The sequence below is a fragment of the Macaca fascicularis genome, chromosome 17 (genome assembly GCF_037993035.2).
Source record: "Macaca fascicularis isolate 582-1 chromosome 17, T2T-MFA8v1.1".
Taxonomy (NCBI): domain Eukaryota; kingdom Metazoa; phylum Chordata; class Mammalia; order Primates; family Cercopithecidae; genus Macaca; species Macaca fascicularis.
In genome coordinates, this window is record NC_088391.1 from 101,917,788 (window position 1) to 101,937,400 (window position 19,613).

Here is a 19,613-nt window from a genome sequence, read left to right on the forward strand (position 1 = left end):
CCTAGGCAGGCCTTGCTGAAATGCCAAAGGGGTCACACATCGATGGCTCACCTGGGGACACCACGGGGTTCCAATGCTGCCCGGGGGGGTGTGATAAAAACACATACTTGGTCCTTGCTCCTGACTCCTGGCAGAGAACTCCTGAACCCCTTGGAATTCCCTGAGTGGTAGAAGGCAGTGCCTTTCCTTATTCCTTTTTTATTTTTTCCAAGATGGAGTCTCGCCCTGTCACCCAGGCTGGAGTGCAATGGCATGATCTCAGCTCACTGCAACCTCCGCCTCCTGGATTCAAATGATTCTCCCACCTCAGCCTCCCAAGTAGCTGGAACTGCAGGCACCTGCCACCACACCCAGCTAATTTTTTAAAATATATTTTTAATAGAAACGGGGTTTTACTATGTTGCCTAGGCTAGTCTTGAACTCTTGACCTCAAGTGACCTGCCCACCTTGGCCTCCCAAAGTGCTGGGATTATGGGCGTGAGCCACTGTGCTGGCCCTTCCTTACTCCTGAGGAACCCCTTTGATGTTGGGTCTGTGCTAAGGAGGTGATGTGTGTCCTCCTGTCCCCACCAGCCACAGGGTGAGAACTTTCAGCCTCACCCTCTGACCTCCAGTGACCTCCTCTCCCCTAAAACCAGCCACAGGGTGATAACTTTTGACCTCCAGGGAGGGAAGAAGCCCCGTCAGTCATGCCTTCATGATGCGACTCCGCGCGGAAACCCTGGAAGGACAGGGCTGGAGAGCTTCTGGCTGGTGAGAGTGTCAATGATGGGAAGGTGGTGTCTGGAGAGGCGTGGAAGCTCCGTGCCATCCTCCACTCCTGCAGCCCCAAACCTTGCTGGCCTCTGCATCTCTTATCTGGCCATGTATTTGTATTCTTCAAAATAAACCTGTCACTTTCTGTGCCCGCCTCCCAAATGCTCCACGTGCTTTGCAGGGAAATCCCTCCAAGGCACCGAGGGGACTGCCGAGTTCTGGATAAGCTGCCCATCTTGCAAGGCCTCAGGTGACAGGAACATAGCCCACTGCAGGATGCCAGGGCTGCTGGACTCCCCGGCCCTTAGACCACTCATGCGGTGTTTCTTGAGTTCCATAAGTCATTCTAACAATGACAAAACCTGAAGGGAGAGCATAGGAACCCCGGAATTGGTAGCTGACAGAAGTATCGGTGGTCTGGGAGCCAGGAGCTTGTGGCTGGCATCTGAATGGGGGCAGCCTTGCAGGGTGAGCCCCCACACCTGTGAGGTCTGTGCTGACCCCCAGGTAGCCAGTGTCAGGATTGAGTTGAACCATTCACTGGACACCCAGGTGGTGTCAGAGTGGAGGCCAGGACACACTGGGTGAACATCTGACGCTCCATGCTCATTATGCCGCTCTCCTAGCCCCACAGCTGCGTGTGATCTTCGTAGTAAAATATGCTTCCCAGAGGCCTCCCTGGAGGCAGCAGGTCGCCTCTGACTGGAAGCAGGAAGGCTGTAGGGTGTGAGCAGAGGTTGGGGGGTGAGCACACATTTCCTTCTTCAGAATTAGGGAGCGTTTTCTAGATGTGTGGAAGTATTTCCGGGGGGAAGGTTGAGTGAGGACAGGTCCCGTGCATTTGGGGGCCCGGTTCTCCCTCTGGGTGCAGGTGGGTGCGGCTGGGCTTTGCACTCTATGACAAGGCATGGGACGGCCATGCCCTTCCCCGGGGACCGCCTGTGACTTTGGAGCCTAAGATGCCTATCACAGGAGCAACATTGCTGGACCAAATCCAGAACATGCTTGTTAATACGGAAGGATTTAAAATAGAAATTTCCTAAATGAGGTAATTTAAACTCTAGGTTGAACCTGGCTCACTTTCTTATTGTTATATATGCGGGAACAGAGGGTAAAGTAGCTCGTACCAACCCCAATTCTAATTCTGAATGTGCATTCACCGTCACAAGCTACTACAAAGATAGGGCCAGATTCTCCATCTTTTGAGAACTGGAGAAGGGGGAACAAAGAGAGGGGAACAGAGAAGGGGTGAGCACACAATCCAAGCGCTGATTTAACGTGTCTAGGTTGTAGTTTTGCAGTATGTGGTAGAAGAGGATAAAAGCTAGACAATGAATAAAAAAACGGAGCGGGATTTAATCCTAGTGTAATTTTTAGATTTTCTTCTTGAGAAGTGAATGACAGTTTCACCTGCTTCTTGAAATGTCTAGTGAATCTTGAATGTTTCCTATGATACCATCAGACTTACAGAAAGTATCTTCCCAAGCTAGCGTAGAGGCTCTGAGGAAACAGTGATGTTTGTTATGGTATGTTCTAATCAAGGCACTCACGCATGTCACTGCTTGTCAGCAAGGGGGGATGCAGCCACTTGGGATGAATCACGGGGGCTTTGTGGTTATTTCATTCCCCTGGCCTGTTGGTTATAATCTGTTGCAAAGCTCTGATTTTCAGAGGTCTCAACTCTCCCTATAGGACAAAGACTGGCAGAATATTCTTAAACTCTGAAAGATCAGATATAACTTTCTGGAACTCAAATTATATAGTTTTGCTTACAGGATAAGGAAGCTGCTTATGGGAGAAGGTATTTTCTTGTTGCACAGTGAGTTTATTTCTTCGCTTTCAAATTCTGGAAGCCAGGGAAGTCTTCGGTTGAAAGGGATTTTATGTGCTTCTGGATGAGGAGGCAGGAAGAGAACCAATTCACTGTGGTGGAAAGAAGCTCTACGTTGTTTGGAGATGGGAGCGAGGGCTCACAATTCCAAAGATCTTTTCCTTTTTTCCTTTAAGTTAACAAACTCCTATAGTATTTGAATCCATGGTTTTCCTTAATTGCCTTCCTTCTTGGCATTCAGCTGCAGTCAGCGTATGATATAACACTCAGGATTTCCTCTTTCCGAGTTCTCCAGCCAATATGTCTAGTGTACGCCATTTCACGGAGGTATTTTATTGAGCAGCTGCTGATGCGGCAGGTGTCCTGAACAAAGGTGCTCCTGGCTTTGAGGGGTTCGCAGTTTGGCAAAAAGGCTGGGTGGTCCCTTGAGCAAATTGCAGGTCTGTCTGACATGAACACCCAATCTCCTTTTGAAATCCTTTTTGGCTTTCTGGACTGTGCCACAGCTGGGAGGATAAGTGCCCTTCCATGGTCAGTGTGCCCTTTGTATTTATTTTGAACATAAAATCATGGACTGGGAAGTGTGCATCTATTTTGTACATGATTTTGCCCCTCAGAGTTAGGGCTCTTAAGGGTTGAGAGCACCCATATACTTTGTAGGGGTCGCCGGGTGGTGAATCAGAAAAGCAGGTTCCCAGGACCCCACAACAGGGATGCCAGGCTGACCACGCAGGACAGGCCCAGAAGCTTCTATTTCTCATCAACCACCAGGTGACTGTGCTGGTAGGGGTGCGAGACCTACATTTGGAGAAAAGGTCCCACCACCAGGTGGTCATGCAGGCTGCAGCCTCGTCTCCCAGCTCCCCCAGATGAGCTCAGGCTGGGCCCGGCCCTGTGCCCCTGCCGAGGAGCTGCCCTTCTTTCCCTCTGGCTGTTGCTCCATTCTGTAGCCTCATCTGTCACTGCCTCTCAAAACACAGGCCCAGCATCTTCCAGGGCACTCCTCAGGTCTCACTCTTTGAATCCCGCCTGCGCTCTGGGACTCTCCAGTCAGCTCCAGTCCAGCTTATGCAGATACTAGTTGGTAAACAGGAGGTGCTCAACCACTGTTGGCCGGTCATTGAGCGTGCCTCATGGATGTTCCACTTTTAGCTTTTATCTTCCTCAGCTTGGGTTGTCACAACACAATACTGCAGACTGGGTGGCTTAAACCGCTGATATTTATGTCTCACCGTGGCAGAGGCTGGAAGTCCAAGATGAGGGTGCCAGCTGTTCGGTTCCCGGTGAGGGCCTCCTCCTGGCTCACAGATGTCCTCACCGTGTCCTCACGTGGTGGAGAGAGGGAGAAAGAGTCCCCTCTCTTCTCCTTGTCTTACAGGGTCACAGACCTATTGGATCAGGACCCCACTCTCATGACCTTATTTAACCCCGGTTACCTCCCAAGACCCCATTTCCGAATCTAGTCGCGCTGGGGTTAGGGTTTCAACACATGAGTCTGGGGAAGATGCAGTTCAGTCCACAGCAGCTTTGTTACTTGCTAGAATTTGTAACCCCAAAAATGAATAATCTTGGAGCTTTTGCGGTCATTTGCAGACATTCTCAGAATGGTAAAAGGTGTGTCACTAGGCCAGGTGCGGTGGCTCACGCCTGTCATCCCAGCACTTTGGGAGGCCGAGGCGGGTGGATTACTTGAGGTCAGGAGTTTGAGACCAGCCTACCCAACATGACAAAACCCGTCTCTACCAGAAAATACAAAAATTAGCTAGGCATGGTGGTGCACGCCTGTAGTCCCAGCTACTAGGGAGGTTGAGGCAGGAGAATCGCTCGAACCTGGGAGGTGGAAGTTTCAGTGAGTCAAGATTGCGCCACTACACTCCAGCCTGGGTGACAGAGTGAGACTCTGTCTCAAAAAAAAAAAAAAAAAAAAAAAAAAAGTGTCACCAGATGTGCGTATCCCCAGATGATATCAAGCAAGAGGAGATGCGGAGATTTCCTCTCATTCTGTGCACAGTATCCTTTTTGCAGTCTCTCGAGTGCCATGTTTTTCAAATTTCTGTGCTTTCGCTGGTGATTTCACTGTGTAAGATGGCCCATCAGCGCGGGGCCAAAGTGCTGTCTAGGATTCCTAAGTGCAAGAAGGTTGTGCCGTGCCTCATGGAGATAACACGTGTGTTCGAGAAGCCACTCAGGCAGGCTGTTGGCTGTGAGTTCAATGTTAACGACTCCACAATATGTATTGAATAAGGTGTTACCAAATAGAAACAAACATTAAACAAGGTCATGTATGAATTGATTGACAAAACTGTTGTGACCAGATGTATTTCTCTGGGAGCAAAGGCTCAATACTTGCAAATTCAGTGTTCACAGTAACTTTAGAACGTCACCACCATCGATGTTTCACTTTACAACTGACTGTATATTGTTAATGAACAGACTGGGTGTACAGAAACCAGAAGCCCTAAGAAAGGCAAAATATGCACGGGTTACTTGTCTTTTGTTGTCAACCCAATGCCCAGCACTGAAATATCTGTAAGCCCATGAATGCTTGATGGAAGTTTGCTTTTATAAACGATCAGCCTTGACATTGTGGAAATACAGTGCTAGTGGTTACGAGATTGTAGCCACTCTGAGGCCAGGACAAGGGGAGCCATGGAAAAGGATTTATTACAGCTGACATCTTCCTGTTTTCTACTAAACAGTCACGTTCAGATGCCTTTAAATCATGCAGTTTAGAGCAATGATTCTGAAAACCTTCAAGGCACGTGTGGCAACCCCAAGACCCCAGAGGATCTCCTGTGAGAAGCCCCGGAATTTAGGTGGAGCCCCACAGGGCCGGTGGTTGGGGATGAGTTCAAGGCGGCAGGGTTGAGCTGGGCCAGCCTCTCCTGGTGTGTGTGATCACCTGGGAAGGACGCGTGGCTCCTCTGTCAACCCAGCTCCTCCCCGGAAGACAGCCAGCATAATCTCTGCGCTTGAGAACCTGTCTGAGAGAGAGATGACAGATTGCTTGACTCTGACAGAGAACTGAGAAAACATGGATGATGTTTGAATTCAACAAGTCCTTTGAAAATGCAGTGGCCAACGGGGGGAGTTTTACCTTTTCTCTGGTGTGTTTTAAAATATGAGTATTGCTTACTAAACAAAAAGCTGAAGATCACAAATTCTTCACTTATAAATCCTGACTCTGCTGGATGAGTAAGGCAGGAGAGGAGAGGGCCTCTAGGCCGATGACAGGTTTTAAGACGCCTTTCAAGACTGGTTGGCCAAAGTCGTCGGATCTCGCCTGAGGCTTCTATGTGAATAGGCCATTGGCTGGGGGCCTTGGGAACACCAGGTTATTATACTGCAGGCTCTATTTGCATAATCGCAAGTGCAGGTTTCTTTGGCAACCCCACTAGCTTAGCCATTATTGCTGAAATTGTAATGAAAGGAGAAGTGCCGTGCATGTGGAGAAAGTCATTTAAACAAGAACTACCTGTATCATTTAAACATTTGCCCCTAAACCATTCTTGTGAGCACTCCAGTCCTCGCAAACTTCTCACTTCTTTGGGGAGTGAGAACAAGCAGGCCGAGGGGCACATCCCCAGCACCACGCAGTGCTGAGCAGGCACGTCCGCCTCCGGGCCCCTGGACCATTGTTTGCTGGTACAGACTTTTTTCCCCACTTTAAAATTGTGAAGATGAAAACCTATTCTGGTGTGGGGTAAAGATTCTCCACAGAGCCCAAGTCAAGCCCGACGACGGCCACCCTGACAGCTCTTGACGCGGCGTGGGGTGTGCAGCGGCAGCTCCTGGGTGAACTTTGTCCCTGGGCGTGTGGTTTTGGAGCGTGCCGGGGTGACATTCAGCCTCTACATTCATTTTTATGATAATTCCGAGTAAATTGTGGTGCAATAAACTCTTCAAGCCTGTCTTTCTTGTGAAAGCCATGAATCAATCAGCTGTGGGCTTTTTTGGGGGCCTTTCAATGTATAGTGATCATTTAGATTTGACGTGCATTGTGAGACCTTAGCGTGCCTCCTCTCCCTGGTCTGTCATTAATCCCAGCCTCCGCTATTCGGAGTACAGTGAAGGATGACTGAGAAATCATTGCCCCTCTTCAGCTCTGTTATTGCACAAAATAGCAGCGCAATAATTTTTTGTCAATGTTTTACTCTAAAAGCTTTCTACGTCAGTTTTGAAAAGGAAGCAATAAAGCCCATTCAATGGTATGAATAAAAATCCTTTGAGGGTTAGGAGCAGAGCTTCTTTTCTTCAGCTGGTAATCAAATTGGAGCTAAAATGAAATTGAGTTTTCTTATGAAAATAGCCTTTGTTGCTGGGAAGGCTGGTAATTCATAAACAATAACCTGCTCTTTTGTGTGGATAATAATATATTCATGTTCTTTCAATAGGGTAAAAGCCAGACCTAGTGCATTATGGTACAGTAAAAATAGCAGAAGGAGCTGGCTGGAATGATCTTGAAGAAGAAATGAAGCACTCGGTGGCTCTGCCCTTCTGCATCCCTCGGACACCGCAGTCGGCTTTATTTGCGCGCCGAGTTTCGTTGTTGATTTGTTGCTGCTATACAATATTCGGCTAATTGTGGACGGGCTCAAGCTGTGCTCATCACGGCGACGGCTGCCGCGGCTGCACGGTGTTCACAAGAGCAGGCTCGTTGCTCCGGGACCCGCCAGCTCCACAGCCTGGCACCAGCAGGCGACGGGACGCGGCGCTGGGAGGTGAGCAGGCCGGGCCCCGGGAGGAGCGGGGCGGCGTCGTGGGCTCAGCTGGGACCAGGTAAAGTGTTGGGGGCACAACTTGCTGTGGATTTTCTGCTCAGGCTAGGGGGCAGGGTGGAGAGGGAGAGAGCAGGACACGGTGCGTGCAGGGAAGCAGCGTCTGGACTGCGGGGCTGCAACCTGGCTCGCAGGTGGATCTGACGGCCGCTGTGCCTCTCCCCGCGCGGGACCTTTCCGGGGAGCCTTGTGGTGATGTCAGCTGGTCCTAGGAGCTGTCCTGGCCCTCACGGCTGTGTGTGGGGTCCTTGGAGACCCAGAGGTACCTGCTGGTGCCGGGCATAGTGTGGCCTGGAGGGGGAACGATGGCGAAATCTGTGTTTGCTGAACTTAGCTTGGAAGTTGGCTGCGCAGTTGCAGCAGGCTGCTGGCATCCAGGTGGGGGCTGGAACTGCCGCCTGCACACAGCTCACTGGACGCTGCTCCTTGGGCAACAGGGACTTTTGTTCTCTGTCTCAAGTTGGTGAAAAGTTGTGTTCTGGTGATTGTGAAAACGTGTGCCATCCCAGTCTTTATGTCGGCATATGGAAAGAGCCTGGGTCTTCCCAGATCCAGAGCCCGGGGCCGGGGTCCGGGCCAGTCAGATAAAAGGGGACTTTTCCATGAGGTCATTTGTTGTTACCATGCAACACAGTGCTGTAGGAATGATTCAGCTTAGCGTGTCTACTGAGATTGTAAACATGAGATGGGGCTCCTCATGGAATATACTCTAGTCGCTCTTTTGGGAATCATTTTTGGTTGCTGTTTTAAGTTCCATTTGCTTGGCTCTAAACACAGTTCAGTGGACAAAAAAAAAGAAAGAAAAGAAAACGCACCTTTGAAAGCAGAGAAGTGTCCAGAATGAGGTGGGCAATGACAGCAGTCACGAAGGAAAGCGTCAGTCTGGCTGGACTGCGATTGTCAGGGGGACGGCGGTGCTTTCCGTGTCCCTGGTGGCTTCTCTCCGGGTAACCTTTTCTGTGAGGCTCCTGCGGGATAATGGGTATCTTTCTGGCTTAGCCTAAGGGCTCTACAAACTCTGCCCTTGGTCCAGAACTGAGGAATGGAGAAATTGAAATGAGTACCACGATGTGCAATTCTAAACGACTAAACTTTGACAGTGTCCGGAGAAGCTGAATCAGTGTATGGTGAGCCTGCCCTCACGGAAATGAGAGCAAAATGGAACCGGACAGAAGCGCAGGAGTGTTTGTGTGCACGCAGCTGTGGCAGAGATGTGTGCCAGGGTAAATGCCGGCTATCAGGTATTTGTGTGTTGTTTTGGTGTTTTAACAATGAAATTACACGCTTCACAAAAGGAACTTTTTAAAGGCGCAGTGGAAGCTGACAGTTGTGGTAACATATGTCATTATCCAATTAGTTTACGCAAACGCATGTTTTTGTGCTTTACTGAAATGCCTCCATGTGTTTCAGCTCTAGCAAATATTACTTCACTGAAGTCTTTCAAAATGAGGATTCTAATTGTATATATTTTACTCCACTGCAGTAAGTGTTCTGTGCTTTTCAATATCATGAGCACCTTAATACGTTCTGATTTTTAAATCTATTTCACGTTTATTTGGGGGGGAAAAAAAACCCAGGATTCTTTTGGCTCCCATTGTACACTTTGTCAAAAACCCCCTACAAGTGACAGGTTCTTTCTGACTTTCTCCTGCTGACAGAGCTGCAGCGCGTGGGGGCTTTATTCTTACGCTGAAGTTGAATCGCTGAATCGATGTGAAAGAAAAGATTGCTAATTGTCAAAGAATTACCCTTCAACTCAAGGTAAAGGAAACCGTGGAGGAACGTTCCTGGAGCATTTTTACTGTGGAAGAAATGATAAATAGATTTCGTCTGGATGCAAATCGTGGATCATATGTCACCGCAAAGTTCAGCCTGAAAATGATAATTTTCTTCCTTTTAACTCTTTGGTAGTGTTGATACAAAGTTCTCCCCTTACCAGTACGTGTTTTAATGGGTGATAACTTGGCTGTTTTTTTGCTTGAGGATGTGCAGGCTGCTGATTCCGAGCTGTGCGAACCTTGCTGCAGAAGTGTAGAGGGGAGAGGGGAGAGGGGAGAGGGGAGGGGTTCTGTCGGGTGAGTCTGGGCATCTGGCCCTGAACCGGGAAGCCCGCTCAGTGGGCAGGTGTCGGAAAGGACGGCTTTGGCCTGTTGGACTCTGGTCTTGAGTCTGATGTTCTCTCTGGTTGTTTGAAGAGATAAAAGCCACTTATACTGACTGTCCCCTATTTTCCGTGGCCGAGCACATGTTCTCCCTGCATTGCTCGGGGTAGCCCTACCCTTAGCAGAGGAATGGTTCCATGGAGAGGGCTGGTTACAGATGGCAGCTCACACACACACTGGGCACTGCACAGCCCCAGAGCTGAGCCAGGTGGCATCGGGGTGTATGGTGGGCATACGGCCAGAGCAGGCCTTCAGAGGGGAGCCAGGACCGAGTGCCGACACATCAGGGGCAGGGGTCTCAGCAAACAGACGGCCGGGATGTTGTTGTGCGTGGAGCTCTTCACCCAGGCCCTCTTCCCAGCTCCACTGGATGCCAAGGTCCCCTCCCATCCTCTGCTCGTGCCCCAAGCCCACTCTGCCCTTACTCCGGCTAAAGCCTAGGGCTGACCCTGAGGAGAGACTTCTGACTCGGGGCCCTGGCAGCCCATGCACTAGCCACAAGTCCCTCTTGTTGGGGAAAGAGCTGCTGCTTTCTTTTTGAAAGGCTTGATCTCCCAGGGGACCAATGGGGGCACATGTGTGGGAACGAGGGGGCTCAGGGACAGGAGTGGGGGTAGAAGGGGCAGGTTTGGGGGTAGGGGGAACACTGGTGATCTGGAACTTTTCCAGGTGAGTGCCCCCCAGCCCACTCATGTGCCATTGCCTGGTGTCTGGCCGAGGCTCGCGTGCCCGGACAGCAGATCCTCCACATCCAGTCTGAAGGCCCACAAGGGTCAAACATTTACCACCTGCCTCCAGGCTCCCATCTTGTGCCCTGGGGCCACCTGCTGTGGTGACCATGGTGGGTGGTAGCAGTTTCTTTGGTTCTGTAAGGAGATCCCATGAGGAGGTGACCCATGGGAGTGTGACCACCTGCCCACTCTGACAGTTGCTGGCTGCTCACGTCTCCTCGGACACGCTGGGACAGTGCCAGTGCTGTTCTGGTCTGGAAAAAGACCCAGTTGGGTCAATGGCTGTTCCTGATGGGTATGAGGGCCACGGACTCACCTGGCTCTGATGATTTCTTTCTTAAACTGTAGGACTAGCTGTCAAGCTGGAGGAGGGAGTCAGAGAGGAATGGGGAATAAGATCCACAGTGCAGCACCGATTCGTTCCCTGTGACTTTTCTGCTCCGGCACACGTTGCCTAGTACGGGGAAGCTGATCTTTTAAAATTAGAGGCAAATACAATGAACTTACGTTAAGGCGAATGTAAATAAAGTCAAAGTCTTTTCATTATTACTGATCCTCTATTCTCCCATTGACTTCATTTAAGCCTTTTAATCCTTAATCACCAAATAATTTGTATTTACCTTGGCTGGACTAGATTATCTACAAGATAAGGAAGTCTACACATATGGAATAGGGATGTTTGAATACATATACTTTATTTGTAAGGGAATAAGAATGTAGACTAAAAGTGATGGTTTTGGTCATTAGAAAAATACTAGATATGGAAATCTGGGACCAAATCAGCAGTTGCATTTTCACATTACAGCTAATGTCCACAATTTCGAAGGACATTATGGCAATAATTATCTGTCAAGCACATCCATTTCTTTTTTCTGTTTTAATCCTGCTCTATTCGACCTTCTCCTTTCTGAAACTTTGGGGGTGTGGGTTAAGTGCTTTTTTACTGCTCTATGCAAATTGCGCCTCCAAAAGTTCAAAGATCTGGTACAAAGCCTGTCACTACTTGGAAGATGTCCTTTTTTTCCCTTGTGCTGTTGAGAATCAGGAGCTTGTTTACAGATGAGTGCTGCTTGTACACTGCCGACACGGAAGGTTTGCCAATCTCATTCTCCCTGTGTTCTCCTTAGCACACGATTCAGAAACCTACGGCCGAAGCTTCCTCTGAAAAATACAGGTGACAGACAAACCTGAAAATATCCAGTTATATATTTTGCACCAGTTTTAGTTCTGCCTTATGTATATTATTAAGGATGCCACATACCAAGGATATGTTATCTCGAAAGTGAAAAAAACAGCTCCCAGTCTTTTCTGCAAAGTATTAAATACATTCTTAAAATATCACTTCTTTCCTTTTTGAAAAGTCAAGATAATGTTTTAGGAAACAGTTGTTACGTCAAAGTTCCTGGCCCCTTGGAGAAAGTGTTCAGTAGAGAATTTCTTAATCGTTCTAGAAATATCTGGTATGTATTTTCAACATGAAGAACATATTTATTTCCTATACCGTGAGCGTGCAGAATTGATGTTTAAGGACTTATGATTGTACTTATTTCTGGAGACAATGGTTGAAATTATGAGAGTTAATTTTTATTGCATCGATATCACCCTATACTGCAGCTATCTTTAATTTTAAAGAAAGTATATAATAGAGATACATTTTATAACACAAATCACCTATCTAACTGATTTTACTGAAATGGCTGTAATTGAGTTCTGCTATAGACATTTTTGCCATCATTTTTAGGTTTGCAGCAAAGATTGTGAAATCATACACTTAAAGGGAAGGGAATTAACTAAGAAAATCTGCACAGCATCACACTTAGCAACACAGAGCATTCAGCAAAAGTCTAGTGCGGTGTGTGGTGTCTGGCAGGGGACTGTATCTTACCCTGGTCATTTTAATTCTTTAGAAGTAGCTTCTTACCTTTGCATATAAACATAGGCATTTCCCTTCTTTTGGATTTTGTTAATTATATGAAACCACCCATCGTTTCCAGTTCTGACTCTAGGCCTTACATCCTTCAGCCGAAATCAAAGATGCCGACCCCCAGGCCTATCTAAATCTCACATTCTGTCTTTTGTGGTACTGTCACCCACAGAAGCAGGCTTCCAGCCAGCAAGCCACTGAACTCCAAAACACGAAGAGTGGGCTTCTCCTCTCCGATGTTTGTGTGGTCCAGAGCACGAGGCAAGAGTAGGCTGTCATGTTTCATGTCTAAGCATTTCAGTTATAAATCAGGCTCCTCACACAGGGTCTGTCTCCTATGTGGACGAATGTGCCTTCACATTCGTGAACCTAAAGGTCTAGTTTAACTGCAGAATCCTCACCTTCCAGGATGTCTGCACAGGAGCTGGGTGGATTCAGGCCAACCAGCTTCAGTGCCATGGCGAGCTGCCCGCTTCCTGCCCTGTGCATCTCAGCTCCGTCCACACGGCCCCCAGACAGCCTTTTACGTCTTCTTTGGGAAGACATGTCTGGGAGAAGTTCCCTGCAGGCCCAGGAAGGGGCCTTGTGTGTGTCTGTGTGGGGAATTCCGAGGTCCTGGCACCCACGGTATGCCATGGGGAGGTCCAATCTGAGTGGGTGTTTCTCCTGGGTCATTGTCCCTGAGGGATGGTGAGTCTGGGGGAGGGTGAGAGAGGGAAGCTCTGAGGTGTGTGGCATTTAGGGCAGGTGTCTCTTTGCCCTGGTCTAAAGACAGAGTCATCTGTGACTTCCCAGATTGCGCGCTTCTCCAGAAAATGGCTGAGGTTATAGAATGTGTGGACTGCATCTCTGTTGGGCGAGGTGGTCTTAATATTATGGTTTATTTTCTCATCTCATGGCAAGAACTTCTCTTAAGAAAGGTTATTAGTATTACAAGTGGTAGGTGTTTAAGTTCACAAATAATTGGACACTGTGGAGCCTAAACTGCATGCTGAAATGTAAGCCTAATGCTGCCCAGAGAGAGTGGACACCTGGTCAGTTGGTGGTGGGAGAAAATGACTGGAGAAAAATGGGGAGCGTGAGACCCTGGAATCCAGCTGTCTGGACAGGCGCCTGGCTAGACCGCCGTGAGCAAGTTCCCGTATCTCTCTGAGCCTTCACCTTCTCAGGGGTGAAGCTGGGGAGGTGGTCAGGTCTAACTCATGGGGCTGAGGTGAGGCTGATGTGAGCTGGTACGGCTCAGGCTTGGAATGACAGCTCGGGATAAGCTCTCAGTAAGTGTTAGCTCTTGTTACACTGTATCTCATCAATTCTAGCATGCACTTTTCTTCATGTCGATATCTTTAAATCAGGATGTTTCTTTCCATTTTCATAGCTTGGATTTGGTGGAAGATGGTAATCAATCTGGGTGACTCTTCAACAATAAAAGGATTCCTTAATTCGAGACTTTCTGAGAGGGAAAGAATATCTGAATTAATTATTGTGGGAAGATCTATCTCCCAGGATTCATTTCCTTGAGATGCGTAGGTAGAAGGGAACCGTGGAGGTAATGTTTAGACTTATGATGGTCAACGCTTTAAAACTGAGGTGTGAAACAAACAGAATCTCGAGGCAATCAGCCACACAATCATCACACTGAACACCTGATGCCCAGAAAGACACAAATTGCTCGATTTTGAAAAGGACAAAACATTCTCTTTTATCCTGGGCACAAACAGACTTTACAAAAAGAAGGCAATTTAGTTGAGATCTTCATTTTCCTCTTGGAAAGAGATCAACTAGATTCAGGCTCTAGCAATAAATGCAAAACAAAAGTTTGTCAGAATCACTATGCTTCCCATTGGTTTGTGAGAGCCCCTCATCTCAGCTTCCACACACAGACCAGGGTTCCGGGGAAGCCCATACATGGGCCTTGTTTTCAGGCGAGTGCCCTTCAGTGCTGCTGAGTTCACTCACCCTGGTGCCAAACCCTCCCAGGATGGGGGTCCCGGGATCTGCGTTCTTTCCATCTCCCACCAGAAACGCAGCACTCAGGCTTCATCAAGCTTGTCTGGTCTCTGCAGTTGCTGCTGCCTGCTCATGAGCCTGGGAACTTCCCTCCAAGGAGCTCTGGGGCTGTGTTCCTGAGAAGCCCTGAAGATGCTCTAAACAACAGCTTCTGCAGAATAAAGCAAATGGGTGCTTCGTGACCGGTACCCAAGACGAGAACGTGGTGCCCCTTGTTGATTCCGGGCAAGACTCTACATGGTGGCTCGGGGAACTGGCTGGATCCTGGGGGTTCATCTTCACGGGGGAGACTCAGGTGTCTTGAACACTGAAGAGGGCAATGGGAAGGGATGGAGAAGGCCGAGTCTCCTGTTTGAACATATCCTGCCATCCAGGTTGTCTATGTGGACTCTTCTGTGAATTTGTATAAATATTTAAAAACCTTTAAAAGTTCCCCGAACGGGAAGGATCCCATTCAGAAGAGTCCTTCTGTTGACCCTGAGCTGTGGAGAAAACATGCTCTTGGGTGGTGGTCTCGAAACCTTGTTGGTTAAGCCCCTGCATGCAGGAGAATTTGCAGACCCTCCCAATCCGTGCATGTTCATTCTTTTACACAGTTCAGGAATCACTGTTCTAGACTCTTATGTGCATTCATTAGACCGGGTCCTGGCAGGAAACCCATGGCATGTTCAGAAGGGAGGGGTGAGAGGCTAAGGGAACAGAAGCATCTGCAGAGAGGTGGGCAGGGCTCGGGAGCTGACCAGGATGGGGAGGCCTGGGTGCCCGAGGTGGCACTCCTGAAACTGTGGGCTTAGTGGGGCACACAGACACTGCCAGCCCACAGCCTGGCTTGTTAAACGTGTGACTGAGCTCTCTGTTTTCTGAAATCCTCTAATTTCGTACAAGCTTCTGCCATTGGCCCAAATCAACCTGGAGTGGGGCTGGTGACAGATGACAGCATCCCGGCCTGGGGAGGGACAAGCCTAGACGGCCCAGCAGGGGTTAGTAATAGCCATTCCCTTCAAAACAGGCAATTGCAAAGATGAGCTGAGATGAATTCCAACAGAACAGACTTTGGGCATCCTAGAACTTGTCTCTACTGTCAGTCCAACAAGAGACAGGAGCCCCGCTGACTCGCTTCTGCTGCTGTGTGTGGGAACGGAGGAGATGCCAAGAGAGGCCCAGAGAAGGCCCTGCATCACCCTGAGTTGAGAGTCTGGGCACAGGCTTTGCCTACTCACTGTCGACTCCATTTAAATTTCTAGTTCTCAGGGGAATGTGAGCAGAGCTGCTCGCCCCTCTGTCCTCCGTGTACCATGCATTCGTGTTTTCATGTCACAGAGCATGGAGCCAGCGTGGCTGGGGTGAGCGAACGATGCCATGTCAGGTGCTTTACTTGTACCATGGTCAATGGGCTGTGAGTTTCTTGGGTACTTGGTCCCCAGGCCCTGAAGTCCCCTAGAAAGAAGGCAGGCTGCCTTCTTCCCAGGCCTGGGCCTCCCTCCCCTGAGCATGGCCGCTCCCCTTGTGTGGCCACCGTGCTGAAGGCTAAAGAACACCACTGCCACCACCAACCGTGGCCCGAATGCCTCCGTGAACCCACAGCCCACTCATGAGATTTGCCGGGATGTGTATAAAATGTCCAAGTTATAGTCACAGCTCAGTTTGGAAGCTGGAACTCTGCAATGTCTGAAGGGACTGAGGAAGCCCTGCCTAGTTCTCTTTTCTCAGGAGACCAGCTGTGTAGGGAGGGGTCATGGCGAGAGGGGTGCTGGGTGAGGGGCAGCAGTGGCCACATGGGGTGCTGGGGTGGCTGGTGGCTCCCTCCCCTGGAAGCGCTGATGAAAACAGCCCTCGATTCTCTGCACTTGTGCTGGGTGTTCCCCTGGCCCTGGTGTGTCCCTTTTTTTTTTGTTGAGACAGAGTCTCACTCTATCATCCAGGCTGGAGTGCAGTGGCTGGATCTCAGCTCACTGCAAGCTCCGCCTCCCGGGTTCACGCCATTCTCCTGCCTCAGCCTCCAGAGTAGCTGGGACTACAGGCGCCCGCCACCTCGCCTGGCTAGTTTTTTGTATTTTTTTAGTAGAGACGGGGTTTCACCGTGTTAACCAGGATGGTCTCGATCTCCTGACCTCGTGATCCGCCCGTCTCGGCCTCCCAAAGTGCTGGGATTACCGGCTTGAGCCACCGCACCCGGCTGTGTGTCCTTTTTTATTTTTTTATTTTTTATTATTTTTTTAAGATAATGGGAACTTTCCATCAAAGACACTGAAAGGACAGCTGGCCCCTGGTATGGGGGCTGAGGCTGCATCTGTAGAAGGAAGGGAAGAATCTGATTGGGTGGTTGGGACCCAGTTCTGGCCATTTCCTCTTTTATTTTGGGACATTCTGCTTGGCCTTGGCCTTCTTTAACGGGTCTACAATTCAGGGATGAACTATGATGGGAACCTCTCAGGGAAAGTGCTGTGAGAAGCTGCGGCAAAGAGTGCAGGGGACATGACTGGGGATCGGGGACCTGTCATCCTCGTGCTCAGGCCAGGGCTGCTCTGGCAGGGAGGGGATTGAGGTGCAGGCTTGGGAAAGCAGTGTGTGGCTTCTCAGGCCCTTCCAGGGTGCCATGCATGGGAGGGGCTTAACTTGGAGTATAAGTGCATGGAAGGGTCAGGGAGCCTGGCAGGAGCAAGGGTGAGGTGGATGTGGTCTCCATGGGTGGGACTTGCTTTGGAGGGCTATGCATTTGGGCTCCTCTCTCTTGTATGCATCAAAGACCTGTTTTCAAGTGGATTAAATTTTGTCATATATCTTCTAGGCAAAGGTACTTTCCTGATATTTCAAATATCAGCAGCTTCCAGGACTGGGGGCATAGGAGTGAGCTGATGATAGAGCCGGCTATGTGGGAATCAGCACAGAGCACAGGCCGGGCGTGATGAGTGCCCTGCAGGTAGTGAAGGTCTTCCAAGAGCTTGCTTTAGCTAAGCCAACCCAAGTAAGATACGCTGCATCTCTCCCGTGCATCAGGAATGTGGTGTGCGTGATGGCCTAGCACTCGGGGCCAGCATGGGCCTCTGCTCCTCAGACCTAGACTCAGTGTCCTGGCCCATCCCCCCTCAAGACCTCTGCTCATGGGCTCTTGGCCCTGCAGATGTCTGCCCTGTGACTCTGGGGGCCTCTCTTGCTTTGTCCCAGACCTGGAGCACATGGACCCGGCAGGAGAACCTTCCAATGCTCAGTAGCGCCAAAGTGCCTTGTATCCACAGACCACACTCTCCTGAACAGCCTCGGGTAGCAGCTGGCGTCCTCTGTTGTACTTTCCTACTTCATGTAACCTTCACGCAGGCCCTAGGAAGCCAATTGGATTTCCTTATTATACAGACAAAGAAACCAAGGCCGGGAGGTGTGCGTTCGCTCACCCAGAGTGACACCCCTGCAGAGTGGAAAGGGCAGGAGGAGGTCGTCCTGGACTCGGCGCTTGTGTGAACCTTTCCAACTCATCAGGTTTGCAACAATGACCCTTCACTGAATGAAACTATCAGAAGTCGCTACTAGTGACAAGTTCTGAAAACGCCACTGTGAGCAACAGGCTTGAGAGGGTAGCAGGAATTCCCTTCAAATGCAGAAGCTGGCACTCGGGCAGCAGTGAGGCATGTGGGAGGGACCACGTTGCCATCTGCCCGCATTAGACTGGCACAGTGCCCGCCTCAGGAGGCACTTGATAAACGCTTCCTTGTTTGCATTGTTGCCTGGGGCTGTCTAAGCGGAAGTGCGGTAAAGATCCAGGACACACGAGACCAGAGATTTCCAGTAGAGGAGGTGGATGTCAGAGAGAGAGAGGGGCTATGGCCATAACTGGGTGTTCACTCTAGAAATAACCATTTCATACCATGGCTGAGTGCTAGATCTTTGAGCCTTATCTACCCAAGGCTCTGTCATCACAAGGTTTTTCAAAAGATGCATATCCCTCTTCAGTACTGTGATGCATACTCTTTTTGGTTCATGTCAGCAAGAGAAATGTAAAATTAAGGCATTGAGAAGAAATGTACAATTGAGGCGTTGAGGAAAATTCTGGATTTTCCATGGACGGAGTGACCATGAAATTCTTGAGCAACGGAAACAAACTGAAAGTGATATGAGCAAAATGTCCCCACACAGAATTTTTTCCTACAACAATAAAATGTGGTTAAATAAATGCAGTATTAAAAGTCACGTTGCAGACTGGCCACGGCGATGGAAATGACCTGAAAGCCTCCGTGCTGGCCGTGAAGGGAACCAGTGTCCCTGTCGCCAGGCCTCAGAGGGCAGAGGGGAGGGCAGGTGCCTTCGCTTCACTTTTCACTTTTCATCTTACTGCTTTCACGAGGAATACGTACGTACACCGGGACCCTGTGGTCCTGAGAATGAAGGAATCCTAAAGCCTGGTAGAGATTTTAGCTTCTGAACTGTCTCAGGGTGAGTGGGGCTCCGTGTCTCATCCCGTTGCTGCGATGACCACAGGGCCACACTACCGCACGGCTTCCCCTCCCACACCTGTCCCTCCTGACGGCTGACGGGTGTCAGGCGTTTCCAGACTTTCCATACAACATGGCCGAGTTCGGGAGAGACCTCCCAGCCTTTGTGTCGGATGTTTTCCAGTGATGATTTTGGCAGTCAGATCGGAGGTCCCTGTGTCCTCCTGGAGCCTTTTCATGCCGAACTCTTCACCGTGAATTATAATTTCCTGCTCACTCGCTTCTTTCCCCATGACTTAGAGAGTCATGACACGGAGCGAGGGGAGGGACGAGGTCTGTGTCTCAGGTGAGACTCTCACTGCTGGGCACGGGGGCTCGGGAATCTTGTTGAACGCACGGACGAATCGTCGTGGCCAGAGTGTGTTTTGAAAGGAAGAATCTGGGTAGGGTGAAGATAACATCTGAGTTGTTTCCTCAGCTCAGCCACTTTGTATCTGGGGAAAGATGTGGATTTTGGTTTTTTCATTTAAAAAATTTGAATAACAACATCTGCTTTGCATATTTCATAGTGTGCTTGGAGGATCCAAGAAAAGTGCTTTGAAATGCAGGAGCCCTTTCTGGAGCAGAGCAGGTGTGGTGGGTGGAAATAGCGTGAGTGTGGATTCCAGGAGCCCAGGGCTTAGAGTTGGCTCCTTCCAGGCACTGCGTTTTAGGAGGGGTGGATGGTAAATGGTCGATCCTCACTGCTGGTAGAATCTGTACTTGCAAATTTGCCTGCTCACTAAAATTTATTTATAATTCCAAAGTCAGTACTTGCAGAGCTTTTGAGGACGTGCACAGAGGGGAGAAAAAAATGGAGTCGTCAGACGTGTGTGTTTTTCCGAAACATGTTCCCACTGAGATTGAACAAGGCCACGCTGCCTTCTTGCTTCAGGGCTCAGGCTGTGAACAAGTATCCTTTTCATGGTCACATGTCTTGTGTTCAAAACAGGCCAAGCGC

The 19,613-nt window shown here is 49.5% G+C and overlaps 1 protein-coding gene across 4 annotated transcripts in view; it reads left to right on the forward strand.

Annotated features, from left to right (window-relative positions):
* Positions 1 to 7,000: 7,000 nt before the first annotated feature.
* The window catches only part of LOC102133047 (uncharacterized), a 697,922-nt gene continuing 685,309 nt past the window's right edge, over positions 7,001 to 19,613 (forward strand). For 3 of the 4 annotated variants that reach the window (XR_012426592.1, XM_065533509.1, XM_065533510.1), the window contains exon 1: positions 7,001 to 7,366. The gene's annotated coding sequence lies outside the window, so the exon portion shown is untranslated. The remainder of the gene's footprint in view (positions 7,367 to 19,613) is intronic. The other variant, XM_074021462.1, reaches the window with a different exon arrangement.